Source organism: Ahaetulla prasina, chromosome 7 (genome assembly GCF_028640845.1).
Source record: "Ahaetulla prasina isolate Xishuangbanna chromosome 7, ASM2864084v1, whole genome shotgun sequence".
In the NCBI taxonomy this organism is placed as follows: Eukaryota; Metazoa; Chordata; class Lepidosauria; order Squamata; family Colubridae; genus Ahaetulla; species Ahaetulla prasina.
In genome coordinates, this window is record NC_080545.1 from 69,090,796 (window position 1) to 69,110,217 (window position 19,422).

The following is a 19,422-nucleotide window of genomic DNA, read 5'->3' on the forward strand; positions in this document are numbered from 1 at the left end:
CAGTATGGATGTCTGTTTCTTAAATTTTAACTGGTTTTCAGCAAACCCTTTCATTCATATTTATAATTTTCCCACATCAAAGTTTAGCCTTCATGATAGGCAACGGACAATTTAACAAGTGGGTTCATTCAGATAAAACAGCAATATGCCAGGGTTGTTTTGTTTTTTTAATGGCATGAAGATTAGAATAAGCACCAGGCTAGGGCCCCTTCAGATGTGTAGAGACACAATCCCAAACTTGGAGACATAAATAAATTCAGCAATGTAGGTGAAATGCAGGAAAACATGGTTTGTTCCAACCATTGGTTTTTTTAAAAAAATTAAACACTGGCTGGCTTTATACATCATGCTAAGCTATAAATTATTAGTTATGAACAATACTCTAAGCAAAGATAAAACAAACATAATATGAATTGTGAACTTAGGTGTACTGTGTACTCAACCATCAAGTGTAACTGTTGGTTTTTTATATTTAAAACTACACATTTTTCATCGGTTACTCTGATCTTTGTAGCCGCCAGTCAGGATATTCTTAAAATGATATTCGGAGTGAGTTTACAGGCTACATTGTTATACTGATATCAATTAGTTGGCTAATCCAGCTTCTTACAGCTGGAGCTTTTAATCTTGATTCTGAGGCAAGAAGGCTATGTACTCATTCAACCATTTTTCTTTCTTATAGTTTTTATGCTTCCTTGGCTTCTGTAATCCCAGAATCATTTACAGAACTGGGAAGATGCTTTATACAGAATCAAACACTGTCCTGTGTTGTTCAGGATTGCTTTCTCTGGCAGGAACTCCTCAGGTTTTACATAAAGGCCTTTCTCATCTCCTCTGGAAATGCCAGAGAGTGAAATTGGGACCTGCATACAAAGCAGGCCATCTATTTCAGCCTCCTATTTTGCATCAGTATTTTTTATGATTGGCAGCCAATTGTTTGTAACTTCCAATAATTTTCTTATCCTGCTTGTAACTTGCCAGATGCCAATTAAGCAGAGGATACAGCTGAAATCTCTTTACTAGCCACAGAGCAGGGGTGAAATTCAGCAGGTTCTGACAGGTTCTGGAGAACCGGTAGGGGAAATTTTGAGTAGTTCTGAGAATCGGCAAATACCACCTCTGGCTGGCCCCAGAGTGGGGTGGGAATGGAGAATTTGCAATATCCTTCCCCTGCCATGCCTACCAAGCCACGCCCACCAAGTCACACCATGCCCATCAAGCCACACCCACAGAACCGGTAGTAAAAATAATTGAATTTCACCACTGCCACAGAGCCCACATGGCAAATGGTAAATATCATTGTTGTTCCTTTAAAATTACTATATATAGGGAAAATAACTAGAAATGATTTTTCTTGCTTCATCACCTCATGGAAAGCAGGACTTCAGCTGAGCCTCATAGTGGAAAGGACAAAGGGTTTGGGATAGAAAGACAATAACATAGCTTTCCAGAGTTCCATAATAGTCATGGATTTAAAAATTTTAAAGAAAATCAATAATTTGCAATCTGGCTGCCCTGGCTCGATCTTAGCCAACCACCACTTGATTTCTGCCAAGTCTTCCATTCTATCCTGGATTTCTTCCAATTTCCTCACCCTTGTTTCTGCCTTTGCAGATGGGCATGGCTGTTTTGGCATTTACCCCACCTTGGCCTTTAATTATATAGTTCCTTTTGGATTCAGCAGCTTCCCTACATCTGATTCAAGGGTTTTGTTGTTGTTGTTAAAGGTCCAATCTATTTTAGGGTGAATCTACTTATGTCAACATTTCTGCCTGTTCATTGAGCACCAGTTCTTCTTTCGTCTCCAGCTTTGACAAGGCAAGGCAGGATTGTTGAAGCAAAGTTGGATTTGTGAAATCAGGAATGGCTATTTCATACCTCCAGTACCACCAAGTGGTACAACTGAAGATACATATCTGAGCCCAGTTTGAGGTGTTTCTAAAATTTATTTTTCGATCCCTAAATCAGCTTTCCTCAATTGGATACCCTCTAGATTACCCTTTTAGGTTACCACTGCCATAATTCCCAATATCAGCATGAGGACAACTGGACTTCTAGCTCACCACATACAGAATGTAGAGCAACAGGATGGAGAAAGTTTTTGTAGTGCCTTGTAGTTAGCATGTTTTGCAAAATGTATATCTGTAGTCCAGGATACAATTGATTATATACATCAAGTCTGCAGTAACTATTGATAATTATACACAAATAATTGGGGCTTTTCTATCCCCAAATTTGTTTTTCATGTCACCCAACAGGGCACCCATAATCACATTTTATTTATTTGTTAAATCAAGTTTATATAGCCATCCATCTTAATACAGGACTCTGGGTGGCTCACAAACAGTTTAAAAAAATTAAAAAAAACAAAGCAATATAAATTGAAACAATAAAAACAATATAAACCATAAAATCATATATAAATCCAAAATTCACAGCTGAGGAGAGCACCTCTATCCATAAGTCAATATAGCCATTGCACAGGCTTTTCCTGGAATATCATCTGAAAGGAAACTGGCAACCAAAAGAGCAAAGGCATAACATGAGCTGATCGAGGGAAACACATAACTGCCCATGCAGCAGCATTTTGTATTCTGATATTCTGCAAGGGCAGCCTCATGTAGAGCACATTGCTGTAATCCATATTAGAGCTCCCTAAGACACAAGTGTCCATTGGCAATTTGGCCTCTTGGTTTAGGAATAGGCACAATTGGGTACACAATGTATAGTTGATCAAAGATCATGGATGCCACCTGTTCTTCAAACAGGAGCTGTACGTTCAGAAGAACATCCAAATTGTGCACAGGTTTTCTTTGGGGCAGTGCACCTCCATCCAGCACAAGAGATGGAAAGCTCCCAGAACCAGAGGGATCCAACACCCAAAGCCATTCAGTTTTGCTTTGATTGAGTTTGTTGTTTCCCATCCAAACCCACACAACCTAAAACAGGACCTCAATCACTTAATTGACTCAGGATGGAGATGTAAAGCTGGATATCATCCGAATATTGATGATTGAGTATTCTCAATCTGAGTCCGTTGGTCTTACACTAGTTATCGTATTTCCTTCCATCTTCCACCATTAGACTTGTCAAGAAAGCTGGGTCTTTGCATAATGAATTCAAAATAGGTAATTTGAACCTGCTCAACTGTACTCAAATAATATTTCTAGTTTGCTTTCCTCTACAATCCATTTATTTATTTGTTTGTTTGTTTGTTTGTTTATTTATTTATTTATTTTTAGTTATCTGTTGTATTATCAGGAAAATTAATACTCTTTCTATCCTACTTCATCAAAATTCAGCTTTCACGTCCATATTCTGTAAGAAGCCCATTGCCTACATGAGCCTAATCACTGGTATAAATACATCATCTGAATATCCTTTTATGAGCACTGGGGTAGTGTTCATATGCCTGTGTGAAACTAAACCAAGGGGTGAAATGCTACTGGTTTGCACCGGTTCAGACGAACTAGTAGTAAAAAAAGGCTACCAGTTTGTCTGAACAGGTATTTCCGATGATCAGCTGTGTCGCACGATTTATATTCGCTAGAAAGCAGGAAATCCTGCTTTCTAGCGAATCTAGATCATGTGGCACAGCTGTTCCCCACCCACCGCTTTTCTACTTACCTTGTTAAGCCTCCTTTTCCCATGCAAAGTCTAGGCGTGCACTATGCATGCGCGCATGCAGCATGCGTTTGGTGTGTAGTGTACATGCGTTTGGTGTGTAGTGTACATGTACATACAGTGTGTTTTTTGCACACACTGCACATGGGTGTGTGCAGTGCACATTTGCCATGCGCTGCGCATGCGCGGGCAGCGAACTGGTGGCAATCCCCGGAGGATTTCACCACTGTCTAAACCTCTGTTGCTGGAGAAAAACTTGGTGGGAGTGCCTACTTTGTCCAACAAATATGCCATCGCAGAAGGTAACGATCCACAATAATAAATTCCTTGATGTTTAAGGCTCTGGAAGACTTCGCCAAAAAAGAGTAACCCCTCTTGAAACTTTTGACAAAGCACATTACACTGGAAAGTGTTTCTTTCCAAACAAGACAAATCAACAAGCAAATGTCCTCAGAAGAGATTGTAAAGAGTCACAGAGTCAACAAACTCTTCAGCTTCTTCCTTACCCCACTTTCCCTTTTATGATAAGGGTTAATGACATCTTATTTGGGGCCTCTTTTCACCATGTTTAGATTTTAGACATGACAATAGACTCCTTTCCTTCTTGATCTGTAAATACACCAAACAGCTTTCCTCTGATTCATTGGCCAGTTGAATTTTATTTTATTTTGAAACCATATATATATCTTCTTGTAAAACATTGGCCTCAACTCCAGAACATCCTGGTGCCAAGGAACATAATAGATATGCCTTATCTCAGACACCACAATCTCAGACTGTCCCTTAGTTCTGTGTGGGGATGTGGGTTGTTTTTTTTTAAATTGTTTGTAACTTTTCGTCTCCTTTACTTGGTGTAAAGGGATCTGTCTTTGTCTGCCTTTTAAACTGCCACAGGAAATGCAGCAAGGGCAGGGGTCAGCCAGCAGTCCCTCCCATGGGGGGCCCTTGTACACATAACACAGGGACTTGTTTAACTCTGAAGGAGGGAGACGACCAGGCATTTCCTGTTTATGTGACTTAGCAGTCCTCAGAATAGAGGGGGAGGGAGGCAACTGTGATGGCTTGGAGTGGTAGCAAATTAACCAAGAGGAAGTATAGCAGCCATATGTGCGACTCAGCATTCTGCCAAGGAGGAATAGAGGAGGAAGGATTTGCAAATGAGCCTTTTTCTGGTGGCTACCGTAGATCTCAAGCTAGTATTATTTAGATGGTTTCTATTTCAAGCGTGCAGGTTTATAGAACCTGGATTGATAGCACGATGCTAGATTATAAGCATGATTTATGAAGTATAGTGGTGAGATAAGGCATGTGCAGAAAAGGATGACTAGGAGAAAGGTCTCAAAATGGAGCCTTCAAGGGAAATGATCAAAAGAACTAAGCATGTTTGTGAAAAATGAGATGAGGTATTAAAAACACATACTAGACACAACACATACCTCCCCCCACCCCACCATCACTCTGCTAAACAACTAATTCCCACAACACTGTCAATACAGCCTAGTAGGACTGTATTACTACCAGTATTATCCTTCTCATCTTTTCTATTGCCTATTCCTTATCTTATGACTATAACTTTGTTGCTTGTACCTTATGATTTATATTAATTGCTTTATTTGGTATTCTAGTATGATTTATGTTGATTGCTTATTTAGTATCCTTTGACTATCACTGAGTGTTGTATCTTACAATAGAATAGAATAAAATAGAATAGAATAGAATTTTTTTTATTGGCCAAGTGTGATTGGACACCCAAGGAATTTGTCTTGGTGCATATGCTCTCAGTGTATATAAAAGAAAAGATATGTTTTATGATGAATGTATTTTATGATTGTAATCATGATTTATTACTTGTTGCTTGTGTGCACACTGAGAGCTTATGCACCAGAGACAAATTTCTAGTGTGTCCAATCACCCTTGGCGAATAAAGAATTCTATTCTATTATTCTAAATATTTCTGCAGAAGATGGTACAAACATTTCTGCTCTAAAGTTCAGGACCAATAGGTGGGAATGAGCAGAAAGCAGATGTGAGCTAAGCATTAGAAGAAGCATCTTGAATTAATAGTGGATTAAATTGCTTTAGGAGTGATGGAAGATGCTTTACCACAGGCAGGAGTGTCTGCAAGAGTGGACATGGGGTAAAACAAGACAAGATGATGATCATGATTGCACAATCAACACCTCAGTCCTTTTTAATGTCCATTACATGTTAAATAGAATAAAACGGGGGTTCATCTAGTTGACCTTCATGGTATCTTCCAATATTACACTTCTTTGTTCCTATGCATTTCACAGCACTATTTAAAATTTTAAAATGCTACTACTATTGAGGCATGCCTTGAACTGTGATAACATCTTGTAGAGCATCTACATTCCCTTGTAGATCTTTAATCAAAAGAGTATCCACTGTCTTTGTTTTTAAATCAGTGCAGGATGGGCTACTGAAGGTTAAATGAAAACAATATATGAAGAAAAGAAAGAGACAAGACTTCAGAAATGAGTCATCGTTGCAGGAGGCAAACAACCAAGGATGCCTATTATGGAAATACTAACGTCATAAGCAAAAATTCATTTTTGTGTACTGGGAAGCTATTATATAACTCTGAAAATTGGAATTTTAAAACATTTCCTAGGTCACAAATGTAGCATTTAGAGGTCTTTCTCCCCTTGAACCCAAGCATGGAATAAGCCTTCATAACCTGTCCCCATTATGCTGTCTTATCTAACCTACTCTTGAGGCATCCTTACATCATTGAGTGTTAGTATTTTTCCTCTTAGTTAAACTCATACATTCAGTGGCAGAAGCATAGAGTGCATAATCTGTATGCTTTGCTATAAATTATTCTGGAGGCAAGATTGGATGGCTCATAGTGGGATAAGACCAGCCTGATACCCACTAGCCTCTTCAGGCTCATGTTAGCCATGTACCTTCCTTTTTGGTCACTGGATATAGTCCTTCAGAGCTATTTTGTTTCAGAGAATGGAAAAGACCAGAATGGAAAACTCTTTCAAGCCAGTGTATTCTATAATATTGCCATGTCAAAGACAGCTGATCCACAAACTCTAGGAAGTGGGGGGAGGGCAAAGAAAGAAATACCTGCTGCTTCAAACCTGGGGAGCAGGTTTGAAAGAGCAGAGGCTTCCCACTGAACTACAACTGCTGAAGTCTGCTTGACGGCTGATTCATGAGTATATCATACTTATAGTTGCTAGACTAAGAAAACTGTTTTCATGGCTTCTAGAGAACTTGAATGTAAACTTATGACTCATTTCTACCTATCAAGTTACAACTGTACAATTTGTGCTCTTCAAAGATATTGCTCATCAGACCCTTCCACAACATAGATCCAAATGGAGAAGGGTTCCCCCCCCCACTTGTACCTAAGCCTGGTACAAACAACACCTCCTTTTCTGATATGTCCCCATACCTTTGTCTTCATCTTATCCGCAGTCCACAAGTGAAACATATTTAAATTACCCTTAGCTGAAATAATATTAAATAGTATTTCCCACTTAAACTGACTGCATCCAAGAGCAACTCCAAGCTCAATTAAATATCTTGCATTTCACCCACCTGGAAGGCAGGGAAGTGTGACTCAGGTGAAGTGAGAAGTGTGGAATCAGAAAGGTGCTTATTGGCTTTGGGTGTGTGGTACAGGCAGATCACATTCCCTCTGATTCCCCATCAATCTCATCTATTGTCATTCGGCTTTGGGCTCCCTAAAGTGCTAGTTCACAGCAGCATGTGAAACATAAAGAAAATGATCTGAAGTAGTGTGATATTGAGAACATCATCGCAGATCTGTATAGCTCTGAAATGGCTGGAAAACCTCACTCCTGAACAGCATGGAGAATCTCAAAGTTGGCATTTAGTGCCTATTGTAAGGAAAGAAAGCAAAAATGCTCTTTGGGACCCTTTTTTCATGATTCCAACCAGCATTTTTTTTTAAAAAAAAATCTATTTGATTTGGAAAGGAATGAGCTGTTTGGAGGAAAGGCAAGGGAAGGAGCCTAGAAATGATGAACAGAATCCTGTGACTAAATCTAGTCTGTTCCTACTGCAGTGCAGTGATTGATGGGTGTTTTTTTTTCCTGTCAGCTAGTCATATGCTGAAGAGGGAAAGCAGCCAAGCCAGAAGAATCAAATAATTTTGTATAAATTGCTTTACTTATTAAGCCCTATGCATGCATGACCAGGATAGCACTACTTAATCAGAACAGAAACAACAGGGTAGGGATCAGCAATGAGGGCTATAAATTTTGTACAGGTATAATCTGTTAACTGAAGGGTGGGGAGATAGCAGTTAAACTGAGCAGTGAGGAAAGGCTCAAAGCCAAACATATTTTGCATATTTCAAGCCTGACCTTGGATGGCGGCAGCATGAGGGGTAAATGTCTTTGACCCAGTTACAGTTAAAGATGACTTAACACGATGGGGACAAGCAGAAAGCACCACCATGCATCATTAGCAGGGGAGAAAAAAAAGAATATGTGCACATCAGTATGTGCCATAATTAGGTACAAATGGGGACAGGGCCCAAGTTTGAGCCTTGAAGTAGATCATGATAATGTTAAAGGTCAGACTCTAGGGAATATACTCAAGGTATGAATGAAGGACTTCTGGGTGACGAAAAGCTAAATGTTTAGTCTCAAAGCCTTTGGAACCTTGAGCAAGTTTTGTCTATGGATTTTCTTTATTTGTCTTGGGTTTGAATGTGATCTTGTCTCTGTCCTTGGCGGCTATTGGTATCTGTGGGATGGCCTGTGATGATGCAAGCTGGAGAAATACTTTTAACTTGGGACACTGAGAGAAAAAGAGATAAGAATGCAATCATGAAAGTTGCAAAGGAGAAGTGTTTTTAAGTGAACAAGGGGTACTCTGAGTCTGCCTGAAATATTACTAGTACTGTGCAGAAAAAAAATTCTCCTTTACTCAGTGGTAGGCATATTGCACTAAGCTAGGGTGGATAACCACCAGCCACAGGCCACATTGCAGTTTCCAACTCTATTTTTGCAGCCTCTACAATTCCCCTGAACTGCATTGCCAAATCTGGCTGCAAAATTCTTTTCTCGGCATGATCGTTTCTTACAGTTTCTCTCCTGGTAATTTAAGCTGTAAAATTGGGTCTTGTAAAACATGGCGTGTCTATTTTCTTTTAAAAATAAACATAGCCAATCCAAACCTCTAATAAGATAGCCTCATAAAAATATAATTGTACTTACCTACCTATAAAGACCCATCATTCTACCTATTCCCTTATGGCAATATTATGCAGCATGCAGAAAAAGAATAAGGGATAATAAGCTATTGAAACTAAAAGCCTGAGAATGTATTCACCTTCTTTGATGTTCCTTATAATTATCTTAAAGATGGATTCTTGGACTTTTCCACTATTCCAAGAATTTCAGGAAGGGCTGCAGTCTAAGAACAGAGGCACCTGCTTTAGCTGCAGAAGGCGCCGATTTTAAACAGGCATATGTAGCCATCCTACTACAGGTAATCCTCGCTTAGTAACTGTCTCATTTAGTGTCTGTCTGCAGGTACAATGGTGATGAAAAAGTAACTTTGTGATCAATCCTTGGATTTATGACCTTTGCAGGTCTGGTAAAGAAAAGGAAAGCTGAAATAAGATGAAAAGCACAGTTGTAGTTTCCCCTAGAAATAGCTTCACTTAATGACCTAGTAGCAAGTCCCAATTGTATTTGCTAAACAAGGATGGTGGAATTCAATTTTTTTTACTACCAGTTCTGAGGGCGTGGCTTGGTGGGCATGGTGTGGTTTGGTGGGCGTGGCAGAGAAGAATACCGCAAAATCTCCATTCCCACCCCACTCCAGGGGAAGGATACTGCAAAATCTCCATTCCCATCCCACTCAGCCAGAGGTGGTATTTGCCAACTCTCCGAACTACTCAAATTTCTACTACAGGTTCTCCAGAATGTCAGAACCTGCTGAATTTCACCCCTGGTGAAATGTATGCCCTTTTAGGATAAGGAATATTATGGAAAACATAGATCAAGAATAAAAAAATATTAAACCCAGGAAATTAAGAACAGAAAAAATGAAATAAGCTAAAACTAATTGATAGCAACATCATTCACTGTACTTCTCATTTTGTACTTGCAAAGCATTTTTGCTTCCACCACTTCTAAGTAACAATTTATAAATTGCCTTTTGTTGCTTTTCTTGGAGCATTTTTTCAATTCCACCTAACCATGATTTTCTCTGTCTTTCCTCCCTTTCTCTCAAATGTTTGGCAATTGAATCTTATATCATCTAACATCTTCAACATACCACTCTGCTGCATGGGTCTCCACATTTTGTAATTCAGTCTATATCAGGGGTGTCAAACTCAAGGCCTGCTTAGATCTGGCCTGTGGCACTGCCCTGGAAACAGCAAAGGACCAGCCTATGGTGCCTCTGCCAGCAAAAACGGGCTCCCGATGTCCATTTTCGGCTGTGACAGCCTCCTGCAACCCTCTGCCTTTTCACTGGCAGTGGGTTGCAGGAGGCCATCCCAGCTGAAAACGGAGATTGGGAGCCCATTTTCGCTGGCAGAGCACTTGGCCCACCACAGACGCCCCTGACATGAGTGCATGAGTGACATCAAGCTGCCCAGGGGTGGGGTGGGGGCATCCTGCCCACCCCCGCCTCTGAGGTGAAACACAACCCTGATGCGGCCCTAAATGAAATCAAGTTTGACATCCCTGGTCATCCCATTCATTCTTGATCCCATTTTTTTTTCTCTCACACTGCATTGCTTAAGGAATACAGTCCCATTGCATTCAACTTATTTTTACATTTTTCCTGACATATGCTAATTTCACTTCCATATAACAATGCAAGTAAGAGCACTCTCTTATAAATAGTCATTGTCACCACTTCCAATAAATATTCATTCCTCACAATGGACCACGTTCAGTTCACTACCTTTCCATCAAGATTTGCATACCTTAACACTTCTCCATCCATTTTCCAATCTTTAGTAAATATTCTACCAGAGTACATAAATTCATTGACATGCTCCATTTATTTTTTGCCATTTATGTATAATATGCAGTTTCATCAATTTTCCCTTTCAAATTACTTTGATCTTCAATACAGTACTTTTCAGATTCATGCCCCTCTTTACATCTTAACTCTGGGTATTCATAGCAGATTATTTGGTTTTCAGGTGACAATACATGTAGTCCTCGACTTACAACAGTTCATGTAGTGTTACGGCACTGAGAAAAGTGACTTAGGACCGTTTTTCACAGTTATGACCTTTGCAGCATCCCCCTGGTCACATGATCAAAATTCAGATGCTTGGCAACTGGTTTATACTTATGACCATCCTGGGGTCGTGTGATCCCCTTTTGCCACCTTCTGACAAGCGACGTCAATGGGGAAGTCAAATTCACTTAACCGTGCTACTAACTTAACAATTGCAGTGATTCACTTGACAACTGTGGCATGAAAGGTCGTAACATGGGGCAAAACTCACTTAACAAATGTCTCACTTAACAACATACGTTTTGGGCTCAATTGTGATCATAAGTCGAGGACTACCTGTAAAGCATCATGTGCGTATAGACATCAATGTAGGTTTATGTTTCCAACGAACACATCAGCGGTGTCCATGAAGGAGTTGGATGGATCAACCTGATTAAAAAAGCCTCGGTGTCGTGTCCCACTCCTCCTCTGACGGCCGGGTCGGGGAAGTCTGTATCAAGCGTGGCCACAGAGCCTCTGCAGCTTTGCCAAAGTTCTGTCAGAGTTCTCAGGGCAGGCAGGAGTCCAAGATGTGACTTCAGCAATCCAAATTAGACTTTGCCTGACTCAAAGAATGCCAGAAAGCAGATCCTTTATATAGGCCATGGGGTGTGGCTCCATGACTCAGCACTTATCCAGGCCTGCACCTCCCTTCCTTTTGCTGACGTCGCCTCTCCATTCTCCGGAAGCATGGATCCGTCCATCCTCCAGCTGCCGGCAATTTCAGCTTGTGACTGGCTTCATGCTCCTCATGTTCACATGCTGTGTGGGAGGGGTTTATTTGCTCCGTCTGTCCAGGCATGGTGCCAGGACTGGGGGCTGGAGGCATGCCAGGGCGTTCGTCTGCACTATCAGTCCCTGGCTGAGATAACAGGAGATGAGAGGGGCCCGGCTGCGGAGAGGGGGGCGGGCGAGGCACAACACTCGGTAGCGCAGTGGTTAGAATGCAGCATTGCAGGCTACTTCTTCTGACTGCTGGCTGCCAACAATTTGGCAGTTCGAATCTCACCGGGCTCAAAGTTGACTCATCCTTCCATCCTTCTGCGGTGGGTAAAATTAGGACTCAGATTGTTGGGGGGCAATAGGCTGACTCTGTAAACCACTTAGAGAGGGCTGTAAAGCACTGTGAAGCGGTATATAAGTGTAAGCGCTTTTGCTATAATGCTTTCACGTTGCAAACCACAGTCCTTCTGTAGATGCATCATGATGACACACAGATGTCTGGAAGAGGCCGATATTGCAGCTTAATGGCATAATCTCACTTTTCTCTTTTTGACAGCAGCAGGAGTCCTCTCATTGTTTCTACAATATCATTTTCTACAAAAATGTTTATCATTTTCTGATGAACATTTTTTCTCATCCATAGCCTCTCTTGCTTCATTACAGGTAGTCCTTGACTTAGAATAGTCCATTTAGTGACCATTTGAAATTACAATGTCACCGAATAAAGTGACTTATGACCATTTGTCACACTTACGACCGTTGCAACATGATGAAAATTCAGATGCTTGGCCGTTGACTCATGATGGTTGCAGCCTCCCAGGGTCAACCTTTTGCAACCTTCTAACGAGTAAAGTCAACGGGGAAGCCAGATTCACTTAACAACTGCTTTACCAACGGAACAAATGCACTGATTCACTTAACAATCACTGTGTCAAACATCATAAAATGGGGCAAAATTCACTTAACGACTGCCTGTTTTAGCAATGGAAATTTTGGACTCAGTTGTGGTTGTAAGTTGAGGACTATCTGTATTCCATAAAACATCCTTTTTCAGACTTAGTACAGCTCCATACACATTCTTTTCGCTACATTCTGAGCAGCTTTTATTCCTCTTTCCTTACATCCATTTTTCACTGATTATATCAGTGTGTTTCCTAGTATTGTTTTATAGAGGTTAAATTTTCTCTTCCTTCTCATTCCTCTTTCCTTCCAGCCTTTACTCGTTTCTTTCACTTTCCCTTTTCTTCCATGATCCTTTTCCTTTGATCCACATGGCACTATCAAACAATGGTATATTCCATATTTAGAGGCTCTCATCACTCTTGCATCCAATAGAATAGATTAGAATAGAATAGAATTTTTTATTGGCCAAGTGTGATTGGACACACAAGGAATTTGTCTTGGTGCATATGTTCTTGGAGTACATAAAAGAAAAGATACGTTCATCAAGAATCATAAGGTACAACACTTAATGATAGTCATAGGGTACAAATAAGCAATCAGGAAACAATATCAATATCAGTATAAATTGTAAGGATACAAGCAACAAAGTTACAGTCATCTTTCACTAATTCAGTTTTTCATATGTTTATTACTAAAATTGTTGTCATGATGTTTAACTGGGTGAATGGGTCATAATAGGGCAACAATTTTTGAACCAGGAAGAGGGAAAAACAGTGAGGAAGAAAAGGATGAAGCAAGGGAAAAAGAAGGAAGGATGGGAGGAAGGAAGGAAGGAAAGAAGGAAGGAAGATAATGACACGGTGGGGAGGGAAGGAGGGAGGGAGGAAGGAAGATAATGACAGAGAAACAGGGAGAGAGGGAGAGAAGGAGGGAAGAAGGAAGGAAGGAAGGAAGGAAGGAAGGAAGGAAGGAAGGAAGGAAGGAAGGAAGGAAGGAAGGAAGGAAGATTTCTGATGCTCTCTGCCAGTTCTCCACAGAGAATATCAATGGGGAAACCAGCAGAAAGTCGAAAGTCATTCCCGTTCTCTTTGCTTTTTTGCCCACTGATGGTCTGTTTTTGTTTTGATAAGGAAATATCTCTGAAACAATGACCCAATGGGCATAGGCTGCGCAGTCATATTATAAAATCCATCACAATTTTAGATTTATACTTTTTTCTGTTACAATCTGTGCCTTTTTATAGTTTTATATTCAACCCATATATTTGAAACAAATAGATATATTTCTCAGCAGATAACTTACCAATCCATTCAGAATGGTCCACAATATTTTCCAGAACTCATTTCTAGTTCTTCCACTATCACCACTGATTGCAGCAACCATCTCCAGTCCATAGATTCCTACTTTCATGCATCTACAGTAAATGGCATGTATCTATGCTTTCTGATATACATTTTTACTTTTACAATTTTAACGAATTAAAACCAAGTATTACCTTAGTATGGATTTTATTTCTTTCCCCCTCTTTAAAACATCAATATTTTTGAAATCAAGTCTTATTTTTCAGTAAATCTTTTTGGTAACTGCACATCTCTTTTGTTAGAAACTTTTCTCCTCTTTGGATTAAAAAAAAGGATTATTTTTTGCATTAAAGTACCAGTACAGAAATTTAAGAAATGGGTGTACTTTATGGAATATGTGGCAAACTCCCCCTTTCTGTGTGTGCTGTTCCTCCACTTGTTATCTTGCTTTGTACCTGGTGAAATCTGGAAGAAAGTTCTTGCTCTATATTCCAGATGGGATACTGGTTTCCATTTTGTACCAAACCACGTTTTCTTTAACCATGGTTTCTTGAATAAAGTACTATGGTTAGGATTACATAAGGGACCTTTACATGATGGGCTACAAATACAATTATGGTGCTTACCCGATGTTTAAAATTAGAGCCAAAAAATCTCCATATTGTGGCTGTGTATTTATGAACTCAGCCAAAACAAAAATTTGAGGGGAAAAAGAAGGAAGGAAAGACTTGATTGAGAAGTCATGAGTTGCACAGTGATAATTTTAAAAAGGAATATAAAATGTTATCAAGTACTATCCAATTTGGACCAACCTGGTGCTGTGACAGTATCAGGTTGCAATCTTTCAACAGCTGCTGGATAAAAAAAAACCCAATGGTTTTTTCACTAACTCCCTCCCTTTAAAAAAATACAATCAATCTGGTGTGCAGAAATGTCACTATTCATAGGCAAAAGGGATAGATTTTTTTTGTTGCTAAAAGACAAAGACAGAAACTAGACAACTTGTAATTTACCAAACAGGCTGTGTATCTGCATTCTATACGGTGAAATCTGAATTGGCCTAATAACAGTAATTGCCTAAATATGGAGATTCAATTGTTTTCTTCTTTCCACAATCTATCACTCTTCACCACCACCACCCTCTTTTCTCTCTGCAAATACAAAAATAACGAAATAAGCTAAGGAGCCAGTATTAGGAAAAATCTTCCACATAATAAAAAGTGATCTCTACTTCTTTCTCTATGGGAATTTTCTGGTTTTATAATCCAGTCTAGTGTAGCTGAAAGAACAATAGTGGAAGAACAGAATTGGTTTTATTCCATAAAACAAACTATATGGAGAAATGCTATCCTAAACATTCTTTCGTCACGGTGAAACCCAATAATAGAATGGAATTTACTTCAGAGTTTAATGTCCTTAGGATCTTGCGTGCAGGTTATCATGAGATAGTTATAGAAATATTTTATTTTATTATATAAAGCCACATAGCAATTCGGCTTGCTATTAAACATAAGCATAGTCTTGTTGGATTCCATCTAGAATCCATGCCTCTTGGCTCTTCAGTGCAAATATGCAGTTGAATTCAAGTCCATCAAATGATGCGCTGACCAGATGCTTGTCCTTGTATTTAATCCTCCCAGCATTTCTGTATTTCCTGCTTTTTGTTAAGTTAACCTTCAGTGACCATGCATTCATCCTCTTGCTGTGTATTTGGAAACAACATGAAGAGTTTGACATTAGTTTGTTGTTAAATAGGATTCCATTGCAGAAGCCACTGTGTTCATCTACCAATCTACCTTATCAGTGATGTGTATTGAGGTGGGAGGGGGTGGGATATTGCTGTTGCTCCACTTTATAGCCCCGTGAGATCCTGCTGAGTGAGGTGACCTCACTGTTAGCAAAGGTCCTAAACATAGAATTATTGACATGTTAGCCTAAGGAGAAAACACAATAGCAACCAGACTGTTGCTAGCAATTTTAATCATTCTCTTTCCCCCCCTTTTTTTTTAATACAAGGGAAGAGATGTTTGTTTTGGCACAAAACTAAGTGAATGTAAGGAGGCATTCAGTCCTAGCTGCCAACTGAGCACTGACAGGCTGATAGTTCTGGGTGCTCAATTACTAGACCAGGAAAGCAAATGCCGATTAACTGTTGGTTCTCCATGTGCTCTGTAAACTTACAGATATATAAACATGCCGATTCCCATTAGATGGAAAAAGTCAGAGAACTACCAATTCCAGCTGCATTTGAATTATGACTTGAGAGTTAGTAGATATTGGCAAGGCTGGCCATCTGAAATTGCTGTGTGAGGAAGGTATGAGCAGGGTGCAAATGCCCTGAGGAAAATACTATTGCTTACTTAGTTTTCAGCAAGACTAACATGTGCCTTGCAAAGAATTCTTCACACTTCGGTAGTAAGAGAGGAAAAATTGTGGTATAAGCGCACACACGTGGGTAGATGAAAATATTAGAGCTCCACTCCCTCTCTGCTCTTTCCCTCCTGCATCTCTAACTGGTAACCCTAAAGAATGAGGTAGAGGTGCAGATCTGCAGTAAATATAGCTAGGTATTTCAAAGCTCTGGTCAATTTATTAACATATTCAGTTACTGAAGCTTGTGCGGGATTGCCTGTTATAGAGTAAATGAATAACAGCAAGTGGCAAACCATCACCCACAATGGAGAATGTGTGTGTGCAATTCAGGCCATGATTCTTGGTAGAAAAATAAAAGCATGATGAAATTATTCCAGTTTTTCAATATAACAAATTCCAGAGGTGATTCTCAGCAACAAATTAAACCCAATGGTGCCTCCAGTATGGTCCATGATGCTGTTAGGTATCATGCACTTCCCTGAAGCCAGTTGTTCATACAACTCAAAATTACAATAGCCTTCCCAAATCTGGTGCCTTCCTGATGTGGAGTAGGAAAGACTAGTCCATCTGTTTCATTTAATGGCAGCAGTGAAAGTATATAGAATTAAGCAATGGCCAATAGTAGATTTTTAGCTACAGTCTTGTTAAAACAACAGCAACAATGAACCCCTTATACTGTCTAGGGCAGTAGGGAGAGCGGACTCCAAATTCTATAGGTCAGTGGAATTTTTATTAAGGCCCATCCAAATAATACAAGAAGCAAGCTTCTGAGTTCTCAAGAAATGTTTACCAGGCAAGCTGCTTTAAGAAATTAAGCTAGAGATTCATAAGCCATGTTATTTGCCATTTGAATGAATCTGTGGACTGAAAACCGTCACCTTCAAATGGTATTGGTATCAGATTTCATTTTCTCTTTAGGAAAGAAGAAAATAGCTGTTCTCCCCAACTTTGAAAACACAAAGATTGTAGTCTCTGGTCTATTACCTTGTCCAACAAACCTTGGAGTAGAGACAAATATTGTTCAGTACATCAAAAAAGCTAGATAGTATTTGCAGTTGAAGTACCACATATAAAATCAACTGAGACAAACTTTATTGCATTTCCTAGTTGAAGAATGGCTTAGATTTTCCATTGCATGGACCTAAGCACAGCCATCTATTATCATCCGTGGTTTGCCTTTCATATCACTGAAACCATGTTTTGTGATCACAGTTTATTGAATAATTCATATCTGGTGAAATTCATACAGCATGCTAAACCACAAGCCAGCTCCCAAACTGGTTTATGGCAATGCACAAATCTACTCTCTGTTAGTGGTCTTTAAAAGGCACAGGTGTAATGGTTAAAAATCTGGCAATTGTAATGGAAGGTTAATCTGCACAATCCCCAAGAAGGCAGGCATGCTGTCATGATCCAAGTCCAGAGCATGTACAGAAGTGGCAGTGCTTGGATTTTGATGCCTCCCTGCCATCCTGCCCCAGAGTGCCCCAGAATAAGAACCATCAATCTTTTCTCAAAGACAGAACATAAAATATCAATTCTGCCCATCCTTTTTTTTGCTATGCAGAATGTGCAACGTGTGGTTTAGGCACACGAACCATGCTATTGCCCCTGTGGCTGGAACTAGATATGTGTATGTAATGATTTTTAGAATGGAGGATGAATGGCTGATGAAAAGCAAATAGTTGCCTGTGGACGGCATACAACATAGATAGATGATAGCTAGATAGCTAGATAGGTAGATAGATAGATAGCTAGGTAATAGCTAGATGATAGCTAGATGATAGATAGATAGAGATAGATAGGTAGGTAGATAGATAGATAGATGATAGATGATAGATCGATAGATGATAGATGATAGATAGATAAATAGAGATAGATGATAGATAGATAAGAGATATCAAATTAAATGATAAGGGAAGATGAGAATAACATTAGTGGAGGGAAAAGGAGCAGCTTGGATAAGATTGTGAAGGAGCTTGAGCGGGGAAACCCCACTCAGATAAATAAATAAATAAACAAACAAATAAATAGATAGATAAACAAAATCCTACATTCCTACATTCTCCAAATGATGCAAAATTTTTACTCCTTTTCCTCCACTAATGTTATTCTCAATCTTCCTTTACCAGATTCCTCCATATCTTAACAGATAGGTTATGATGGTGCTAAAAAAAAGTCAGATCCTTGCATTTATGACTGGTCCTGACACTTATCACACTGCAGCATCCCCATGGTGACATGATCAAAATTCAGATGCTTGGCATCTGGCATGTATTCCCAAGGTCATGAGATCACAATTTGGAACCTTCCCTTCTGGTTTCCAACAAGCAAAATCTCCAAACAATGGGGAAACCTAAATTCACTTACCAACTGCATGATTTGCTTAATGACTACAGCAAAAAAGATCATAAATTTGGGTATGACTCACTTAATGACTGCTTGGCTTAGCCACAGAAGTTCCAGTCTCACTTGTAGTCATAAGTTGAGGACTATCTACATTCTAAGCTAAAAACACCCAATGGTTACAATTTTCTTTGTGTTGCTCTAGGTCACTGCTGTCAAATTCCCCGGCCCGCAGCCCTTCTGGATGTGCCATGCGCTGGCCATGCCCACACCGGGTTTAGTGAAGGGGGGGAAGTCACGATACATCATGGGATGCCGCCGTGACAATGTGATTTTGATACCCCTGCTCTAGGCCCCCTTTTTTTCTCTTTGCATTCTTTTTTCTTTGCAACTTTTCCAGATGTACATTGGAATAGGCTAACATGGAATTAATTTTATTTTATTTATTTATTTAATCATGACATTTGAAAGCAAGCATTTATGGATGGTCTAATACAGGAGTTAAGCAGCCAATAAATTTAAATACTGTAAATAAATGTAAATATTTTACATCATGGCTGAAAAAATCCAGACACTTCTTAGTATATCTGGTACCATCTAGTTTTTGTTTGGATTTTTGCAGCCTAAACCAGTAGTGGGTTGCTACCGGTTCTCCCAGGTTCGGGACAGCCAGAAGCGGAGATGTTGAAGTGACAGCGAACCAGTTCGCTCCGACTGTCATGTGGGCCCTCCCACCTGCCCCTGCGCTATACCTACCTTTATTCTTCCGTTTTTAGCCCAGCTGAAAGGCACAGCATGCGAAGCGAACCAGTGATAACGCCGCTTAGAACCCACCACTGTCCTAAACCTAATGTAAAACAAGAGGTAATGAGAACTTATGCACAGAATTGAATGGAGTCAA